The 6,041-nt window shown below is 31.6% G+C and overlaps 1 protein-coding gene across 1 annotated transcript in view; it reads left to right on the top strand.

Annotated features, from left to right (window-relative positions):
* Positions 1 to 257: 257 nt before the first annotated feature.
* LOC129944264 (rho GTPase-activating protein gacU) overlaps positions 258 to 6,041 on the top strand; it is a 127,863-nt gene continuing 122,079 nt past the window's right edge. Inside the window, exon 1 of the mRNA XM_056053585.1 lies at positions 258 to 670. The gene's annotated coding sequence lies outside the window, so the exon portion shown is untranslated. The remainder of the gene's footprint in view (positions 671 to 6,041) is intronic.

The following is a 6,041-nucleotide window of genomic DNA, read 5'->3' as shown; positions in this document are numbered from 1 at the left end:
CTCTAGTCAATGCCAATTCGGAGTCAATTCAGAGAGTATACAAATGGAGAGAGATTGTGGAACCTAAGACTAAAATGAATTGTAGTTGGTATTTCGATCAGACGGAACTCGTTTTTGTTTTCTGATGTGTGTACGCTATGCTCGTATATTGGAAGGGAGATACGACCAAAAAAGTTACTAGCAATACTCTGAAACTTGGTATAATCCAAGCAACAATGCAACAAAACATTCAGTCAACGGTTTTGTTTCAGCGGTTAAAGGTGGTAAATCGGATTAAATAAGTTCTATTATGTGAATGTCATTTGTGGACCTTAAGTGCAATTTGTTTTATTTTTTTGTCTCTTATTTTTACTTTTTGCCAAAACATCAAGTGTATTAATTTAATTTAAACAAAATATTTAAATTTGAGAAAAAAAATGATAAAAATCCTAGCTTGAAGCTAAAGTGTGGAATTAGTGAAAGTGATTTTTAGGGACTTAAATCAAGTCCTAAAAATATAGGATAAGGTTGTTTAAACAGCCTTTTCTTCAAACAACACATTTTTAAATAAAAAAAACAAAGGATAACGTGAAGTGACCACATTTGGATTACATATATTTATTTTTATTGACTTATCACACAAAATCAGCATAAAATACTTGAAACTAACGGATTTTCTAGAAATTAAAAGGTAAGTTTGACATTTAAGATTTGCATGAGTTGTTTTTTCTTTCTAATAGTGGTTTATTATTATTGATGCAGAAGTGGTCTGTACTTTTTATTAATACAATTAAAATTGTTGTTTTGTTACTACAATTAAAAATTATTGTTATGTCAAAAAAACTGTTCAGTTGACATTGTTAAAATATGTTATATATTTTTAGAATTATTTAGGAATGACTATTAAAGTTCTATTTGAAGTGTCAACAAGCTGGCTTGAGCTAAAAAATGTATGTTTATAACACATTGAGAGTCAAGTATTGAATAATTTCTTTCAAATTCAGTGTTTACTACGAAGCCATTTTTGATTGTTTAGAAATAGATAATTTAGTTTGACAGTTCAACACCTTCAACTCATCTCGTTACAATTTGACATATCAATCATAACAATCTTAAACATTAGGAACGACAAAAGTTAACTATGTATGTTAAGAATAAAAACAAATCACTAGTAAATTTTGTAAAATTTTGGAACTTTTCAATTAAGAATTACATAAATATATACATTTTATGCTATAATGCTTATTTTATTAATTTTTATTGGACATAATTGAAATATTTTTGACAGTTGAACTTGTTTAAAGATCAGACTATCTTTTTTTTTGGTATTTTATGTGTCTCTTTGCTCTTTTTATCCTTTAAATATAATGGTATTAACAGACTATTTTAAGACTTCAAAATGTTAGACTCTGATCTTAAAGACTTTGTTCAAATAAAAATATGTCCATGATTAAGAACTCAGCTTCTGATTTTTAACACAAAATTTAAGAACATTAAATAATAAACCAGGCGCATCATCAAATTTATACAAAATAAAACACTATAAACAAATTAGTCTTGGGAACAAAAATGTTCACATTCATAGTAAAATATGTTAAATGTTTTCCTTCAATGAAACTTACCAATACAAATTTGTTCATAAGCGAGTAATTAACAAATCGATTTATTATTAAAAGTTTTGAATTATAAGTCTGTTTACAATAAAGTTCTACATTGAATAAACATGGTAAGCAGTTGGCAAACTGGTCCTAAATGTTGACCTTTGAATTTAATGAAAAGAGGATGGGATGCTGATCATCCGTGCCCGTTGGTCGATTTTTCTAAAACTCTAAAGAAAAATTAATAACAATATTTTGAACTGCTGAATATCGAAAACAATATGTTCTATGAAATAAAAAGAGTTTGAAGACAATATTTTTAATTTGTAAAAGCTTTTTGAGTCGTAAGTATATTTTTACCAACTTTTAGTATTGTTTTTTTTTTTGTAGGTTTTTAATTTTTTATTAAAAAAAAAACTGTCAATTCGATTTTTCTCAAAATTTTAATAAATGTTAACAACAATATCTTTTAAAAGATAAAAGTAGTTTTAAGCCAATATCTCAAAGGTTTGAAAAGATATTTCAGTGGAAAATAAATTTTTACCAACTTTTAGTAACTTTTGTTTAGGTTTTTATTTTTTGTAAGAAAACTGTCAATTCAATTTTTCTCAAAATTTTATAGAATGTTGAAAACAATATTTCGTATAACTAAAAATTAATTGAAAGCCATAATCTCAAATTTTTGAAAAGATATTTGAGTCGAAAATCAATTTTTACCAACTTTTGTTAATTTTTCTTTTAATGTTTTATTTTTTTTTAAAACCTGTTAGTTAGATTTTTCTCAAAATTTTACTAAATGTTGACAACAATATTTTTTTACAAGATAAAAGTATTTAAAGCCAATATCTCAAGGTTTTGAAAAGATATTTGAATCGATATTCAATTTTTGCCAACTTTGAGTAATGTTTTTTTTTAGATTTTTATTTTTTATAAAAAAACTGTCAATTCGATTTTTCTCTAAATCTTACCAGATGTTGTAAACGTTATTTTTCGTTGCACAAAATTGTTTTGGAGATCATTTAGTGTTCGTAAAATTTTCGAGATGAAACATTTTTGTTTTCAGTTTTTTTATGATTTTTAAAAAAATCGTTAATTGGATTTTTTAAAAAAAATATACTTGTTTTGTAACACGTTTCAATATATTATATACAATTTAATTCAAGCGTTTTTGGTTCAAGAGATATTTAGGGTTAACCAAAATTTTCACCTCTTTTTTAAACCACCCACGAAATTTTTTTGAGATTCCTTTCTGCATCTTTCTGCCTTATTATCTGTGTAACAAAATTTATTTGAAGTCGATATCTCTTCTGGTTCTTGAGCTATGGACGACAAAAAAAAATTTCGCAAACGCATATACATCCTTCTAAAAATCTTTTATTTCGACTCTAGGGATCTTGAAACGTCGAGAAATGTCAAAGTTTTCAATTTGATAAATCGGACCCATTACAATAAATCCCTATGGGAAGTTAGGTAGGTAGGTAGAAATGGTGATCTCAAGGCAACCTAGCCTGAGATCCAATTAGCGCTGTAGTGCGCCGTTTTGATACCAAAAACTCGTTAAACCTTTGATTGAAAGGGATAGATTTATAGAGAAGCTTCATAGCGATTATGTTAGAGCCATTTTGTCGCATTAAGAAAAAAGATTAGGTCTCTAATCTTTGTCTCAGATAGCTCAACAAGTTCGTGAAAGAATGCTTTTCCAAAGTATTTCATTCTAGTGTTTGCCAAAGCAAGACATTTGCAGAGGAAATGGATTATGGTTTCACTTTCTCTTTGGTCACTACAGCTACGGCAAAAGGTGTTGTAAGAGATACCCAACTTCTCTGCATGAACTCCTATAGGCCAATGTCCGGTACAAACCGCAACAATCCTGGCTATGTCTTGCCTTGGCCTGCACAGAAGATCTTTTGTACGGGTTTTATTATAGGTGGGCCATATTTTCCTAGATATAATGCAGTTGGGTAAATTGCTCCACCTTTAGTTTGATTCTGTTTGGTAGATAGAAAAGATTGTACCCTTCATAGCACCAAGAGGAATGTTAACCATTTCCGCAAGTGAGCTATGAAGGGCCGATCCTTGCCTTTCTAGCTCGTCAGCCCGTTCATTTCCCACGATACCACTATGGCCCGGAACCCAGATCTGGGTGACACTGAGGTTCATATTCAGGCTCGCAAGCTTATCGCGACATTGCTGGACCAATTTAGATGAGCTACGTTTAGCTCTGTGGTTTCAAGCGATTCGGGGTTATCACTCTCGCACCCCGAAAAGAGCGTCTTCATCAGCAGGTCAAGAGATTCGGCTACGGGGCTGTCCAGGTTCCATCAGGTTTTTTAGAAATGAAGGATTACAATGTTCCTTCGATAAAACTTTGCTGAGCCTTGCGGAGTCCTTTATGTCGTCGATTCATTGACTGTATTCTCTCCAGCCTTGTCTTTTGGCTGATGACAGGGCTTGCTTGTAAATTTTAAGAGAGTCTTTTTACGATTGGTAAAACTTATGTTTGTGGCAGTTATTGAAAATTTCCTCGTCATTTTCCTAAGACTGGACAGTTCTTCATTCCCCCACGAAGGAAGGGCTATATTTAACTGGGCAAGAGACTCTAAAAGCTTTACGTATAGAAGTTTCAAAGGTTTTCACCTTTGATTGAAGGTCTCCTATCGATTCTGTGAGATTCGGTAAGTTGCTTAATTTGGAATTAGCAATTTAACTGAATTTCTTCCAGTCTGGGATTTCTGTAAGGCGGAGGGTTTTTCTTATTTGAAAAAGAATCCACTTGCGATCCGAAAACGAATTCAAAGGGGAAACTCTCCAATTCTCCACTAATAAATAACGGTTTTTTACTAAAGTAATATCAAGCACATCCTCCCATCCATCATAATTGTCCGAGCTCGGAAAGACGAAAGTGGGAGTATTGCCTCTGTTACAAATGGTCATATTATTTTCAATAATAAAATCAAAATCGTTCGTTGATCACAGAACTTCCCCAAAGGGTATGCCGAGCATTTGCGTCGCCTCCGATCAGAAGGTTTGCCTTTTTGATGTTAGCTTCGGTTATGATTTCGCACACCTCCTCCGGAGGTGATGGTGCATTATGGGCAGAGTAAAAAGAGGACAACAGTAAACCCTGTGTATTCTTGTCTTCAAATCTGACAACTGTCAGATCGGGAGTGCTAAAATTTGGACATAAAAAACCTTTTAAATGTTTCTTAGCTAAAATTCAAATTCTGGGATTACCTTGGTCTTGATTTGCGGTTTTATAAAAGAGGTCGTATTGGTTGCCTTGGAGGCCTCGCACCTTGAGGCCGTTTATCCACGGTTCTTGGATAACGCCAATGTCGAAGTTTTCCTCAATAAGGAAAATTCTCAGATTATCCGAAGCGCACTTAGAGTGCTTCAGATTAATCTGAATGAACTTCAGCGCGTTTTTTAATTATTTTTAGCTGCAGAGCTGGGGCCCGGCAACTCGCTGGGGATCTCGACTCCGCTTATAACATCGTCAACCTCGGCGTTGTCATCAGCTTTGTCGGTGTCTGTTCCCCGACTCTGCAGAATTTTAATTTTGGCATTCCTTATGCCAAAACTGAGTTTGTATTCCCTATGGGAAGTTTTTACCATTTTTAGCAATTTACCAAGCTTAAGAGATGATTTACCGAATTTGAAACGATTTTAACATCTTACTATCTCTTAACAATTTCCTAAAGTTAAAATCACGGAATGGCTATTTTAACTTTTAGCAATTTGCTTAATCCATGTGACATCTATTCAATTATTCTTTTAAGAGCAGTGGATACAATGATCTAGTCAACAGTTATGAATTCCAATTATTAGGTCCGTTTAAGCGTATTTGTTTTGTTTATTTTCATGAACTGTCACTTTTTAGTTTGGATGCTCGTTTTTTAATTAAAGCCGATTAGCAATTTATTAGTCAGCAAATTGCTAACTAATAAATTGTCTAACTCCTAACAATACATAGTTGGTTTTAAATTTTGCGCCAGTATTTTAAAGATTTAATATAAAATTAGTTTGCAGACAATATCTTTATTTTTTCCAAGATATTCAAATCAAAAACCTATTTTTACAAACTTTTAGTAGTTTTTTTTGTAAACCGATTTTCCTCAAAAGTTTACCAGATGTCAAAAACGTTATTTTTCGTTGCATAAACTTATTCTGGAGGAATTTTTTTTTTTTTGCTCGTGAAATATTTGAAGTGATAAATATTTGATTTCAGTTTAATGGTTTTATAAAAAAACAATTTTTTTAAATTATAAAATTATATTGAAGTCACTAGCTTTATTAATTCGCCCGAGATATTTTCACTTTTTTAAATTGATATAATAAAAAAGCTAGCAAATCAATTTATTTGAAAGTTCTTTCTGCATCTTTTGGTGTTATTATCTGTAAAATTGAATTTACATAAAGTCGATATCTCTGACAGTTCTTGAGATATGGCAGAATAACGAACGT

Source organism: Eupeodes corollae, chromosome 2 (genome assembly GCF_945859685.1).
Source record: "Eupeodes corollae chromosome 2, idEupCoro1.1, whole genome shotgun sequence".
NCBI lineage: Eukaryota > Metazoa > Arthropoda > Insecta > Diptera > Syrphidae > Eupeodes > Eupeodes corollae.
The sequence above is the reverse complement of the archived record's forward strand: the minus strand, read 5'-3'. Positions and strand labels throughout refer to the sequence as shown.